Source organism: Bombina bombina, chromosome 1 (genome assembly GCF_027579735.1).
Source record: "Bombina bombina isolate aBomBom1 chromosome 1, aBomBom1.pri, whole genome shotgun sequence".
NCBI classification, from domain to species: domain Eukaryota; kingdom Metazoa; phylum Chordata; class Amphibia; order Anura; family Bombinatoridae; genus Bombina; species Bombina bombina.
In genome coordinates this window covers 1455033325-1455048321 of record NC_069499.1, presented here as the reverse complement: position 1 = coordinate 1455048321, position 14997 = coordinate 1455033325, and the positions used below count along the sequence as shown (strand labels likewise).

At 40.1% G+C, this 14997-nt stretch overlaps 1 protein-coding gene across 1 annotated transcript in view; it reads left to right on the top strand.

The window, feature by feature from the left end:
• The first annotated feature begins 436 nt into the window (after window positions 1-436).
• GCGR (glucagon receptor) overlaps window positions 437-14997 on the top strand; it is a 294628-nt gene continuing 280067 nt past the window's right edge. Inside the window, exon 1 of the mRNA XM_053705939.1 lies at window positions 437-507. The gene's annotated coding sequence lies outside the window, so the exon portion shown is untranslated. The remainder of the gene's footprint in view (window positions 508-14997) is intronic.

Sequence of the window (14997 nt, the reverse complement as noted above, 5' to 3'; positions counted from 1 at the left end):
TTGTTAAATCCCACCAGTGCTGGGTTCCTCAGTTAAATCCTACCAGTGCGGGGTTCCTCGTGTTAAATCCTCTCCAGCTCTGTGTAATTCGGGTTGTCATCCCAGCGCAGGGTGTCTCAGGCTATATATCCACAGTGCGAGTGTGTGTGGGGGGCATTATGTCTCCCCAGTACGGGGTTTACACATTTTATGTATGCACTACATCTGGCTATATCATCCCAATTTGGGGTACCTCGGAATAATATCGCCGTGGCGGACTATATCGGTGTAATCTCTCCAGCTCATTGGGGGTACGCTGTACTATGCCCCGGTGCTAGATATTTTGGGGTATATCTCCCCAGATCTGCACCACCTGCTGCTGAGGTTTGACTCTTGTGATGACGTCACGCAGCGGGCGGGGCCTCCCGCTAATCTGGAAAAGTTTAGCTGTGAGTAGCTCTGGCAGAGGATGCGGGAGGGAAGCATCGGAGAATAGCAGGGGACAGCGAGTACTGGGCGAGACTGAGGGTGAGTACCGGGCAAGGACTCGAGAGTTTGGGGTAAGGGCTGATGGCAACAACTGTTGGGACGGTAGAGAGAGAACACCGAGTTACAGTAATTACTGAGGGAAAGTAGTAAGGGGACTGATATAAGTTAGGGTGAATAATAAATGGAAGCGCACACTAGTTTATGTAGTGCTGCAGAGAACATATTAGTAGCAGACAACAGAGAACATGAGCCCTTGTGAGTGTGAGATAAACAGGAACAAGGTGGGCTGAGATATGATGATAAAACGGGGGCGATATATGTCTGTGTGTTTGTATTACTGCACATAGGCTAATGCAAGGATATTACTGAGGGTACACGGAGATATATCACCCCATAGTCTGTCCTATTATTATTATTATTATTATTATTATTATTATTATTACTACCTAATATCAGTGTTGTCTTTATCCTATTTGAACTTGTCACATATCTGCCCTGGTCAAGGCTGCTTCTGAAAACAGTGCAAACCACTTATATTTCATGTTGTGTGTATTTACATGTTAATAGCATACATGGAGGTATCATTGCATAAGTCAATAGAAATGTTGCATGCTCAGTAGTACTTATTGGGGTGACCTGCATTTACACATGCAGGGGTACACTGAAAACACTGATTCCTAAAAAAAAAGTGCTTCTGAATCTTCAAGTTTCTTTTGAACTCCTAAATATAAAATATAAATGACCTTTATGCTAGCAGGTGTTTTAGCCTGGCAAGATATTATTTTGACATTAACAAATGTCAGTATTTGCCTGTATTTACCTGTATTTGAAGAGACACAGACACACATATAGGATCTTCTTCAGTTGTCTGTTGTCTGCTGTTCTGTCAGTACACATTTACTACAAAAGTCCTCTCTGGTTCAGACATATGCTATTAGGAAATGGAGGTCTAGAATAGATAACCTACATTAGAGAGTCACAGTTTGACTACCCACTATTGAGTTTGACAAATATGGCAACAATATAAGTATAAATGGGTCTTGCAGCAGTTCAGTAATATGAAGATTGACTGCTAATGTTTTGTACAACTCAGTTAACTTCTTGTATGCCAAAGGGTTATTACCAACCCCAGACATGAAGATTTAACTATGATTTTCATGTTTATGTTTTACTTTTTTTTTTTTTTTAATTATATTTTTATTGAGGTTGTAACATTTAAACACAATAGCAAGGTTACATTGCAAGTATGGACATAAGCATATGTCCGCACATTAACAAGACTATCGACAAGAGTATTAATCAGTATAATGATAAAGAGTAACAACATGCATATAATACTTTTAGACATAAGTATAACTAGGTAAAAATAAATAACCTCAATGGTCAGTAATCAACCTCCTTTATATTTCTTAATATTTGCTATATATATGTAATTAACCCTCTTCTAACTAAGGAGGTCACTCTTGGGTCTCAGGTAATCATGTGTTAACTGTATGTCAGAGGGAAGCTTATCCAAATTATTTGGTTTATAGGACCACTTTTGGGTCCGTAGGACTGTAGTTATAAACAATAAATAGAATGAATTTAATAAGGACTCAATAGGATATATTTTCCTCAGCTTATCTATATAAGCATAATGTGGGGTACAGAGCTAAGATTTGGATAAAGTGTATGCTAGAATGGAGTGTATATATGAACAGGGACTATGGGGTGGTATAGAGAAATATATTTACCATAAAAAGCAAACACATAATGTTGAAACAGACAGTTGTAACAAAACCACATTTGCCAGAAATATCGTAGCTAACAGGAGGAGACTGCATACAAATGAATGACTGCCGTCCCCATAATCTTGTAAAAACTTGGACACAATTATATACTAACAACGCAAATAACCACTTAACTTTTATCTTCCTAATTATTATCTGCAGCATATTAGATTCCTTGCCTCCTATCGTTACTATAAGCATAATACCTTTTGATATAAAGCAAGGGCTTCTGTATATAATTGATACTGAACAGTATATAGGGCTTATGTAGGTTTAAAATTAAGATGTAGCCATAATATAGCATAACGTCCATATTTTCGTTTGAACATACCTTGGCACCCAAGTATGGGCCCTATACCTAGGCGGCAGGGAGATTAACTATATAAGTAGTCATTCCCCAACTTAACATAACCAACATTGTTATATAAATATACTTTATAACCTCTCAGTTTTCCTTTTTCTAAGCCCCAGCAGACCGGTGTTCTAAAATAATTTGTCTACCACATAAGAATGCGTGACCTACGTCACTTCCGGTGACGTGAATCAGCTGCTGGAGGTGTGTGGCACTCACTGCGCATGCGCAAGAGGCCCAACCTCCTCAAAACAGCTGATTAAAACTAAGCAACGGGTCGAGGAATTATATGGCCCGTAATCTTCATTGCCCAGACGCGAACAATGCCGCGTATGCGCACACGGCCCTACTCCTCACTCATCAGAGACAAGGCGTAGGCGGCACACTGGCAGGCAACACAACCCTATTGGTTGTACAGCCACTGACTTCACGGACACACGGACCAATCAGATAATGCAGTAACACTTTTTTTTTGTATTATCTGATCGGTCCGTAGTCCGTTTGATTTGCCACCTTCATTCAATTTCCAAAGTGGTCCATTGCGCGCCGCCGACTTTCCGTGCCCGAGGGGGGGTACTTATGGGGCTTATGGGGGTTACATGGGGTGCTGATGGGGCTCACGTAAGTTACACAGGGGGTGCTTATAGGGGATACAGGGGGTGCTGATGGGGCTTATGTAGGTTAATTAAGAATAGGCAACTAGCGCCTTGAATCGTTTACCTGCTACACTATAAACAGACCCCCTAATAAGGTCCTATAGGAGTTGCAATGTATAAGATTGTGTATAGGAGCGCCTAAAAAGGCTAAGGTAAACACCAGGTTTCTTCTCCAACAACGCCTAAAATCTCTTTAGGTGTATCTGAATAGTAACTGATTAATTAGCACTCATCTGATATAATCGAGTAGGTTAAAAGTTTAATTCACACATTTAAAACCTAAACAAATGAGTCTTAAACATTTGGTTTTTAAAACATTTGGTTTGAAATCAGATGGTTCTCTTAATCTCTAAGGATCTATATATGACACAGACCTATTACTAATAAGGATCAACCAAGAACTGTAAATAATGACCAATTGATTAATGGATGTCAGTGGGTATATCCAATTAATCGCGAATTAAGCCAACTTATGGAATTAAAAAAAGATCAGTATGATCTCAGAAAATATATATATATCAACTTCAACGTGTTAAAGTGCAAGTGGTTACCTTACTCTAAAAACACAATAATAATCAACACACAAGCTTATCAAATAAAAATTGTGAAAACAAATTGTGGGAAAAAAATTCACAGTCAAATTATACAAACGATATTCTGTGTGGAGAAAAAATGTGAAAAATGTGAAACAATAGTGGTATGTGAAAAATGAATAAAAATAAAAATATATTTTCAACAAGATCAAATACCTGTATGTCTTGAAAAAGGCCCCATCTAAGGGCCGAAACGCATAGACTATTGGAGAGATTTGTGAGGCTCATATACCATCAGGACCAAGGCAGTTTGGGTAAGTCTATTACCAATAGACTTTTTCTCATAAGCCTATTGTTTAGTGTATTTTTCATTTGTTTCACAGGTTCTGGATACCATCTGGATCAAGGATCTGGGATTTTATTTCTACTTTAGACTGTTGGTTAGCATCGGAATTCATTTTCAAATTGGAACTTTGGACACTTAACTTCATTTGTTATATATTGGGACTTATTTTAGGTTGATTATTGTAATTATTTCATTATTATACTTGTTTCTATATCTGTATAGGAGTAAAATCCTATAGTTACAGAGAAGGATTATTAGGTAATTTAGCCAAGATAACTTAATTAGCTCTTTGGTTTATATAAAGTTTTTATTTTACATCCACCTGTTCCTTATATATTGCATCAAATTCATTTTGCATTTTTTCTGATCATACCGGTATTTGATCTTGTTGAAAATATATTCCGACTGGAATTAGCCAATCAGAATCAAGTTCAATCCGATTGGCTGATCCAATCAGCCAATCAGATTGAGCTCGCATTCTATTGGCTGTTCCTATCAGCCAATAGAATGCGAGCTCAATCTGATTGGCTGATTGGATCAGCCAATCGGATTGAACTTGATTCTGATTGGCTGACTCCATCAGCCAATCAGAATATTCCTACCTTAATTCCGATTGGCTGATAGAATCCTATCAGCCAATCGGAATTCGAGGGACGCCATCTTGGATGACGTCATTTAAAGGAACCGTCATTCGTCGTTCAGTCGTCGGCCAGGATGGATGTTCCGCGTCGGAGGTCTTCAGGATGCTGCCGCTCCGGATGGATGACGATAGAAGATGCCGCTTGGATGAACACTTCAATCGGATGGAAGACCTCTTCTGCCCCGCTTGGATGAAGACTTCTACCGGATGGAGGACCTCTTCTTGCTCCGCTTGGATGAAGAATTTGGCTCGGCTGGGTGAAGACGACTCAAGGTAGGGAGATCTTCAGGGGCTTAGTGTTAGGTTTATTTAAGGGGGGTTTGGGTTAGATTAGGGGTATGTGGGTGGTGGGTTGTAATGTTGGGGGGGGGGTATTGTATGTTTTTTTTTTACAGGCAAAAGAGCTGAACTTCTTGGGGCATGCCCCGCAAAGGGCCCTGTTCAGGGCTGGTAAGGTAAAAGAGCTTTGAACTTTAGTAATTTAGAATAGGGTAGGGCATTTTTTTATTTTGGGGGGCTTTGTTATTTTATTAGGGGGCTTAGAGTAGGTGTAATTAGTTTAAAATTGTTGTAATATATTTCTAATGTTTGTAAATATTTTTTTATTTTTTGTACTTTAGTTAGTTTATTTCATTGTATTTATTTGTAGGAATTGTATTTAATTTATTTATTGATAGTGTAGTGTTAGGTTTAATTGTAGATAATTATAGGTATTTAATTTAATTTATTTATTGATAGTGTAGTGTTAGGTTTAATTGTAACTTAGGTTAGGATTTATTTTACAGGTAAATTTGTAATTATTTTAACTATTTTAGCTATTAAATAGTTCTTAACTATTTAATAGCTATTGTACCTGGTTAAAATAAATACAAAGTTACCTGTAAAATAAATATTAATCCTAAAATAGCTATAATATAAATATAATTTATATTGTAGCTATATTAGGATTTATTTTACAGGTAAGACTTTGGCTTTAAATAGGATTAATTTATTTAATAAGAGTTAATTAATTTCGTTAGATTAAAATTATATTTAATTTAGGGGGGTGTTAGTGTTAGGGTTAGACTTAGCTTTAGGGGTTAATACATTTATTACAATAGCGGTGAACTCCAGTCGGCAGATTAGGGGTTAATAATTGAAGTTAGGTGTCGGTGATGTTAGGGAGGGCAGATTAGGGGTTAATACTATTTATTATAGGGTTAGTGAGGCGGATTAGGGGTTAATAACTTTATAATAATAGCGGTGCGGTCCGCTCGGGGTTAATAAGTGTAGGCAGGTGGAGGCGACGTTGTGGGGGGCAGATTAGGGGTTAATAAATATAATATAGGGGTCGGCGGTGTTAGGGGCAGCAGATTAGGGGTACATAGGGATAATGTAAGTAGCGGCGGTTTACGGAGCGGCAGATTAGGGGTTAATAATAATATGCAGGGGTCAGCGATAGCGGGGGCGGCAGAATAGGGGTTAATAAGTGTAAGGTTAGGGGTGTTTAGACTCGGGGTACATGTTAGAGTGTTAGGTGCAGACGTAGGAAGTGTTTCCCCATAGCAAACAATGGGGCTGCGTTAGGAGCTGAACGCGGCTTTTTTGCAGGTGTTTTTTTTTTCAGCTCAAACAGCTCAGGGTTTTTTTTCAGCTCAAACAGCCCCATTGTTTCCTATGGGGGAATCGTGCACGAGCACGTTTTTGAGGCTGGCTGCGTCCGTAAGCAACTCTGGTATCGAGAGTTGAAGTTGCGTTAAATATGCTCTACGCTCCTTTTTTGGAGCCTAACGCAGCCATTCTGTGGACTCTCAATACCAGAGTTATTTTAAAGGTGCGGCCAGAAAAAAGCCAGCGTTAGATACGCGGGTCGTTACCGACAAAACTCTAAATCTAGCCGTTAGAGATTAAGAGAACCATCTGATTTCAAACCAAATGTTTTAAAAACCAAATGTTTTAAGACTCATTTGTTTAGGTTTTAAATGTGTTTTTAAATGTGTGAATTAAACTTTTAACCTTCTCGATTATATCAGATGAGTGCTAATTAATCAGTTACTATCCAGATACACCTAAAGAGATTTTAGGCGTTGTTGGAGAAGAAACCTGGTGTTTACCTTAGCCTTTTTAGGTGCTCCTATACACAATCTTATACATGACTTTTGTAGGTTACACAGGGGGTGCTTATGGGGGTTACAGGGGGTGCTGATGGGGCTCACTTAAGTTACACAGGGGGTGGTTATAGGGGTTACAGGGGGTGCTGATGGGGCTTATGTAGGTTACACAGGGGTTGCTTATGGGGGTTACAGGGGGGTTGATGGGGCTTATGTAGGTTACACAGGGGGTACCTACATAAGCTCCATCAGCACACCCTGTAACCCCCATAAGCACCCCCTTTGTCACCGACATAAGCCCCATCAGCCCCCCCCCTGCACACTGGCAGGCAACATGACCCTATTGGTTGCACAGCCACTGACTTCATGGAGACACGGACCAATCAGATAATGCAGTAACACTTTTTTTTGTATTATCCGATAGGTCCGTAGTCCATTTGATTTGCCCACCTCCATTCAATTTCCAAATTGTTCCATTGTGCGCCGATGACTTTCCGTGCCAGAGGGGGGGGGGGGTGCTTATGGGGGTTACAGGGGGTGCTGATGGGGCTTACGTAAATTACACAGGGCGTGCTTATAGGGCATACAGGGGGTGCTGATGGGGCTTATGTAGGTTACACGGCGGGTGCTTTTGGGGGTTACAGGGGGGGCTGATGGGGCTTATGTAGGTTACACAGGGGGTGCTTATGGGAGTTACAGGGGGGGCTGATGGGGCTTATGTAGGTTACACAGGGGGTACCTACATAAGCCCCATCATCACACCCTGTAACCCCCATAAGCACCCTCTGTGTAACCAACATAAGCCCCATCAGCCCCCCTGTAACCCCTATAAGCACCCCCTGTGTAACTTACGTAAGCCCCATCAGCACCCCCTGTATGCCCTATAAGCACCCCCTGTGTAACTTATGTAAGCCCCATCAGCACCCCCTGTAACCCCATAGGAACCCTGCTGCCCCCCCCCCCCCCCCCCTTGGAAGAAGATGAGAAGATGTCAGCTGCTTGGAAGGAGACTTCACCACCTGGAACAGGACCTTCTCCGCTGGACTTCAGGAACGGTGAGTACCTATTTGGGGGGTTAGACTTAGGCTTTTTTTTGGGGGGGGGGCTTATTTTTTTTTTTTTTAGATAAGGGATTTATTGGGCACTCTTAAAAGAGCTGAATGCCCTTTTAAGGGCAGTAAAAGAGCTGAATGCCCTTTTAAGGGCAGTAAAAGAGCCGAATGCCCTTTTAAGGGCAATGCCCATACAAATGCCACTTTAGGGGCAATGAGTAGTTACAATTTTTTTAGTGTTAGGTTTTTTATTTTGGGGGGCTTGGTGGGTGGGGGGTTTTACTGTTAGAGGGGGTACTTAGTATTTTTTTAAGGAAAAGATCTGTTTAACTTAGGGAAATTCCCTACAAAAGGCACTTTTGAAGGGCTATTGGTAGTTTAGTATTAGATTAGGGGGTGTTTTTATTTTGGGGGGCTTTTTTATTTTCATAGGGATTATGTGTCATTTTTTTATTTTTGATAATTTGGTTTATTATTTTATATAATGTTAGACTTTTTTATTTATTGTAACAGGGACAGTCAACACCAGAATTTTTGTTATTTTAAAAGATAGATAATCCCTGTATTACCCATTCCCCAGTTTTGCATAATCAACACTGTTATATTAATATACTTTTTACGTCTGTGATTAACTTGTATCTAAGCGTCTTCTGACAGCCCCCTGATCACATGACATTTTATTTATTGTCTATTGACTTTCATTTTAGCCAATTAGTGCAGTGTCTGCCACAAGCCACGGGCGTGATCGCAATGTTATCTATATGGTTTACATGAACTAGCTCTCTCTTTTTGTGAAAAGCAAATAAAAAAGCATGTGATAAGAGGCGGCCTTCAAGGGCTTAGATATTATCATATGAGCCTTCCTAGGTTTAGCTTTCAATTAAGAATACCAAGAGAACAAAGCAAAATTGGTGATAAAAGTTAATTAAAAAGTTGTTAAAAATGACATGCCCTATTTGAAACATTAAATATTTTTTTGGACTTGACTGTCCCTTTAATCTTATTTATTTTTTATTTTTAAGTAATGTTAGCTTTTTATTTTAATTGTTTGTAATTTAGTAATTTTTAATTGAGGTAATTGGGGTTAATTTAGGGGGTGTTAGGTTAGGGCTTAGTAATTTTATTAGTTATTTGCGTTGTGGGGGTTTTGCGGATTAGGGGTTAATCATTTTATAAGGTTTTGTTGCGATGTGGGTTAATGGCGGATTAGGGGTTAATAGTTTAACAGGGACTTTGCGATGTGGGTGAATGACGGATTAGGGGTTAATACATTTATTAGGTAGTTTGTGATGTTGGAGTTGATGGATTTAGGGGTTTATACTTTTATTAGGTAGTTTGCGATTTTGGGGTTGGTGGATTTAGGGGATGTGGGTGGATGGCGGATTAGGGGTTAATAGTTTAATTAGGCATATTGCGTTGTGGTGGGTTGTCGGTTTCGAGGTTAACTTTTATTATGAGTTCCAATGTGGGTATGATGGCGGATATAGATTTTTTTTGCATCAGGTTTATTTTTGGGAGGCGGGTTAGACTTTTACAGGAGATTGGCCCCCTTTTTTTTTTTTCTTAGGCGCCGGCAGTTTCTAAAGTCACTGCCGATTCCAGAAATTTGTATTTACGCACATTTCTGGACATCGCTAGTTTATCCGACTTACGGCACTTTATGAACTGCCGGCGGGGTTTATGTGATACCCCGATGTGCAAGGTGAAATTACGGGCGGCGCGGGTTTCAGCAGTTGCGCTGAAGCTTGCGCCGCATGTGTAATCTCGCCCAAGATAGCCATTATTTTGCAGTTCCTTATCTGATAATCTCAGCTGTGGCCAATTAGTGTAGCAGGATTAGGTTTCTGAAGTTTCTTACAACTTCAGGTTATCAGAGAAGGAAAACTCTTAGGCCTAGATTTGGAGTTTGGCGTTAGCCGTGAAAACCAGCGTTAGAGGCTCCTAACGCTGGTTTTAGGCTAACTCTGGTATTTGGAGTCACTCAAAAAAGGGTCTAATGCTCACTTTTCAGCCGCAACTTTTCCATACCGCAGATCCCCTTACGTCAATTGCGTATCCTATCTTTTCAATGGGATTTTTCTAACTCCGGTATTTAGAGTCGTGTCTGAAGTGAGCGTTAGAAATCTAACGACAAAACTCCAGCCGCAGGAAAAAAGTCAGTAGTTAAGAGCTTTCTGGGCTAACGCCGGTTTATAAAGCTCTTAACTACTGTACTCTAAAGTACACTAACACCCATAAACTACCTATGTACCCCTAAACCGAGGTCCCCCCACATCGCCGCAACTCGATTAAATTTTTTTAACCCCTAATCTGCCGACCGCCAACTACGTTATCCTTATGTACCCCTAATCTGCTTCCCCTAACACCGCCGACCCAGATATTATATTTATTAACCCCTAATCTGCCCCCCACAACGTCGCCGCCAGCTACCTACACTTATTAATCCCTAATCTGCCGACCGCAAAGCGCCGCCACCTACGTTATCCTTATGTACCCCTAATCTGCTGCCCCTAACACCGCCGACCCCTATATTATATTTATTAACCCCTAATCTGCCCCCCTCAACGTCGCCTCCACCTGCCTACACTTATTAACCCCTAATCTGCCGAGCGGACCGCACCGCTACTATAATAAAGTTATTAACCCCTAATCCGCATCACTAACCCTATAATAAATAGTATTAACCCCTAATACTGATCGGAACAGCCAATAGAATGCGAGCTCAATCTGATTGGCTGATTGGATCAGCCAATCGGATTGAACTTGATTCTGATTGGCTGATTCCATCAGCCAATCAGAATATTCCTACCTTAATTCCGATTGGCTGATAGAATCCTATCAGCCAATCGGAATTCGAGGGACGCCATCTTGGATGATGTCATTTAAAGGAACCGTCATTCGTCGTTCAGTCGTCGGCCAGGGTGGATGTTCCGCGTCGGAGGTCTTCAGGATGCTGCCGCTCCGCTCCAGATGGATGTCGATAGAAGATGCCGCCTGGATGAAGACCTCTTCTGCCCCGCTTGGATGAAGACTTCAGTCGGATGGAAGACCTCTTCTGCCCCGCTTGGATGAAGACTTCTACCGGATCATGGACATCTTCAGCCCCCCGCTTGGGCTTGGATCAGGACATCGGAGGAGCTCTTCAGGACGGATCGGTGAACCTGGTATGGTGAAGATAAGGTAGGAAGATCTTCAGGGGCTTAGTGTTAGGTTTATTTAAGGGGGGTTTGGGTTAGATTAGGGGTATGTGGGTGGTGGGTTGTAATGTTGGGGGGGGGTATTGTATGTTTTTTTTACAGGCAAAAGAGCTGAACTTCTTGGGGCATGCCCCGCAAAGGGCCCTGTTCAGGGCTGGTAAGGTAAAAGAGCTTTTAACTTTAGTAATTTAGAATAGGGTAGGGCATTTTTTTTATTTTGGGGGGCTTTGTTGTTTCATTAGGGGGCTTAGAGTAGGTGTAATTAGTTTAAAATTGTTGTAATATTTTTCTTATGTTTGTAGATATTTTTTTATTTTTTGTAACTTAGTTCTTTTTTATTTTTTGTACTTTAGTTAGTTTATTTCATTGTAGTTATTTGTAGATATTGTATTTAATTAATTTATTGATAGTGTAGTGTTAGGTTTAATTGTAGGTAATTGTAGGTATTTTATTTAATTAATTTAATGATAGTATAGTGTTAGGTTTAATTGTAACTTAGGTTAGGATTTATTTTACAGGTAATGTTGTAATTATTTTAACTAGGTAACTATTAAATAGTTCTTAACTATTTAATAGCTATTGTACCTGGTTAAAATAATTACAAAGTTGCCTGTAAAATAAATATTAATCCTAAAATAGCTACAATGTAATAATAATTTATATTGTAGCTATATTAGGATTTATTTTACAGGTAAGTATTTAGCTTTAAATAGGAATAATTTATTTAATAAGAGTTAATTAATTTCGTTAGATTAAAATTATATTTAACTTAGGGGGGTGTTAGGGTTAGACTTAGCTTTAGGGGTTAATACATTTATTAGAATAGCGGTGAGCTCCGGTCGGCAGATTAGGGGTTAATAATTGAAGTTAGGTGTCGGCGATGTTAGGGAGGGCAGATTATGGGTTAATACTATTTATTATAGGGTTAGTGAGGCGTATTAGGGGTTAATAACTTTATTATAGTAGCGCTCAGGTCCGCTCGGCAGATTAGGGGTTAATAAGTGTAGGCAGGTGGAGGCGACGTTGTGGGGGGCAGATTAGGGGTTAATAAATATAATATAGGGGTCGGCGATGTTAGGGCAGCAGATTAGGGGTACATAGGGATAATGTAAGTAGCGGCGGTTTACGGAGCGGCAGATTAGGGGTTAATATGCAGGTGTCAGCGATAGCGGGGGCGGCACTTAATAAGTGTAAGGTTAGGGGTGTTTAGACTCGGGGTACATGTTAGAGTGTTAGGTGCAGACGTAGCAAGTGTTTCCGCATAGCAAACAATGGGGCTGCGTTAGGAGCTGAACGCGGCTTTTTTGCAGGTGTTTTTTTTCAGCTCAAACAGCCCCATTGTTTTCTATGGGGGAATCGTGCACAAGCACGTTTTTGAGGCTGGCCGCTTGCGTAAGCAACTCTGGTATCGAGAGTTGAAGCTGCGTTAAAATGCTCTACACTCCTTTTTTGGAGCCTAACGCAGCCTTTATGTGGACTCTCAATACCAGAGTTATTTTTATGGTGCGGCCAGAAAAAAGCCGGCGTTAGCTACGCGGGTCCTTACCGACAAAACTCCAAATCTAGGCCTAAATTTTTACTTATATTACAGATAATGTTGCAAAATACCTAAAAGTATACAGTAGTGGTTTTGCATCGCATATTTAAATATTTTATATTCTTATTTCTACTGCCTCTTTAAACAATGATTGTGGTTTAGAAAACTTTAGAAATTATGCATAGTTATGTAAGTTTACATGAAATGTTTTTACACAATATCAGCAGATTTTTATAGTTAAAGAACCAATATAGAGTCAGCAGTTAAACATCATTAGAGAAGTGCTGCGTTATCGGTATTTTACAGTATTAAAGAGATATGAAACCCAAAAATATACTTTTATGATTCAAACAGAGCATACAATTTAAAAAAAGTTTCCAAGTTACTTATATTACCGACTTAGTTCCAATGGTATTCTTTGTTGAAGAGACACTTAGGAAATAGTGCTGCCCTTATTGCAAAACTGCTGCGATATAGTGCTACAGACATGTGCACACTCTTTAGCTTATGTCCCTGCTTTTCAACAAAAGATATCAAGAGTGGAAAGAAAATGTAATAAATTAAGTAAAATCAGAACGTTGTTTAAAATTGCACACTCTGTTTAAATCATGAAGGACAAATTTTGGGTTTCATAGCCCTTTAACTGTACACTAATATCAGGCAGTATCAATAAAAATTCAGTTGAGCGTTATGACTCAGATAGCAGCGTTATGGGCCATAACGCATCATTTTCCCTAACGCAGCCATTACAAGTCTTGTCAGTATAGCTGTACCACAAACCTTTTAGCCTGTAACGCAACGTCAGTACTGCACTTTTAAAACTGTCGTTTTTTTAATGGGATTCCCATAGGGCTGGTATTACGAGTTTTGAGTTCTGGCTAAAAAAACTGTGTTACAGCCTAAAACGACAAGATCCGTAACGCCATCTAAAGTCAGTAGTTATGAGTGTTACGCTACAAATCTGTAACATAAAACTCATAACTAAACTGCTACAAAGTGCACTAAACACCCATAAACTTCCTCTTAACCCCTAAACCGAGGCCCTCCCGCATTGCAAACACTATATTAAATTTATTAACCCCTAATCTGCCGCTCCCGACATTGCCGCCACAAAAAAATTATTGACCCCTATTCCGCCGCTCCCCGACATAGTCATCACTATAATAAACATATTAACCCCTAAAACCGCCGCCCTCCCGTATCGCAAACACTATTTAAATATAACTAACCCCTAATCTGCCGTCCGCCCACATCGCCCCCACTATACTAAAGTTATTAAAGGATTCCAAAACTTTATCTTTTTGTTCACACCAGGCCCGCAAATGTCATATTACAAACATTTATATATCATAAATGACCTACTTTTAAACTCCAACAATGTTTCCCGACATAAAAACATTAAACTTTAATTTTCGCCGATGACGTCATCAATCCCCACTCTCCAATATGGGCCATGCACGATAAGAATCAATTTCCAATCAGATGGCGATATCGTGCATATAATTAAGTGACGTTTCCTCACCATGCGCATGCGTACTGAGATCCATAAACTCGCGCATGCGCATATCCCCTCCCTAATGCCAGAATTACCCATAGAAAATTTAAAGTCAATATGGAATTAATGCTCGCTATTGGTGGGGAGATTCTCGCACCGCACCGCTCTTACCTGCTCTGAGAAGCTCCGTCATCCGCTCTGCTATCCATACATGGGGGCGCTGCTTCTGTCCTGTGAGTGACGTAAAGGATGACGAATCAGCATATTGCGCATGCGCATTGCGACAATACTCCGCCATTTATATAACCTGGGTTGTCGGTCTGGATTGGGCGATAGAAAAGCATAGCCGGCGGTGGGTTTGGAAATAGTTTGATTTTATGAATCGGATATCTAATAAACGCTAGTTACTTGAAATGGAATGTAAATTACAAAGTGATGTAAAATGTATAGATTTTGCGATTGCAAATAATTTTTTTTTTAGATTTAGTGTCCCTTTAAGCCCTGCACCGCCACGACTATAATAAACCTATTAACTCCTAAACCGCAAGCCCCCCACAACGAAATGTACTAAGGTAAACTATTAACCCCTAAACCGAAAGCCCCCCCCCACTTTGCAATAAACTAAATTAAACTAGTAACCCCTATGGGGGAAGTGTGCACGAGCATGTCAAAACAGCGCTTGTTTTTGGTGTGGTATGGAGCTTAAAAGCACCATATCGCCCGCACAAGCTAGGTTTTTTAAAACTTGTAATGGCAGCGCTATAGGGGATTAAATAACGCCACTTTTGTTGCGTTCGTTAATTTCCCTATAGTGCTCAAAACTCGTAATCTAGGCGATTGTTTCTTCTGTTAACAGTCTCTT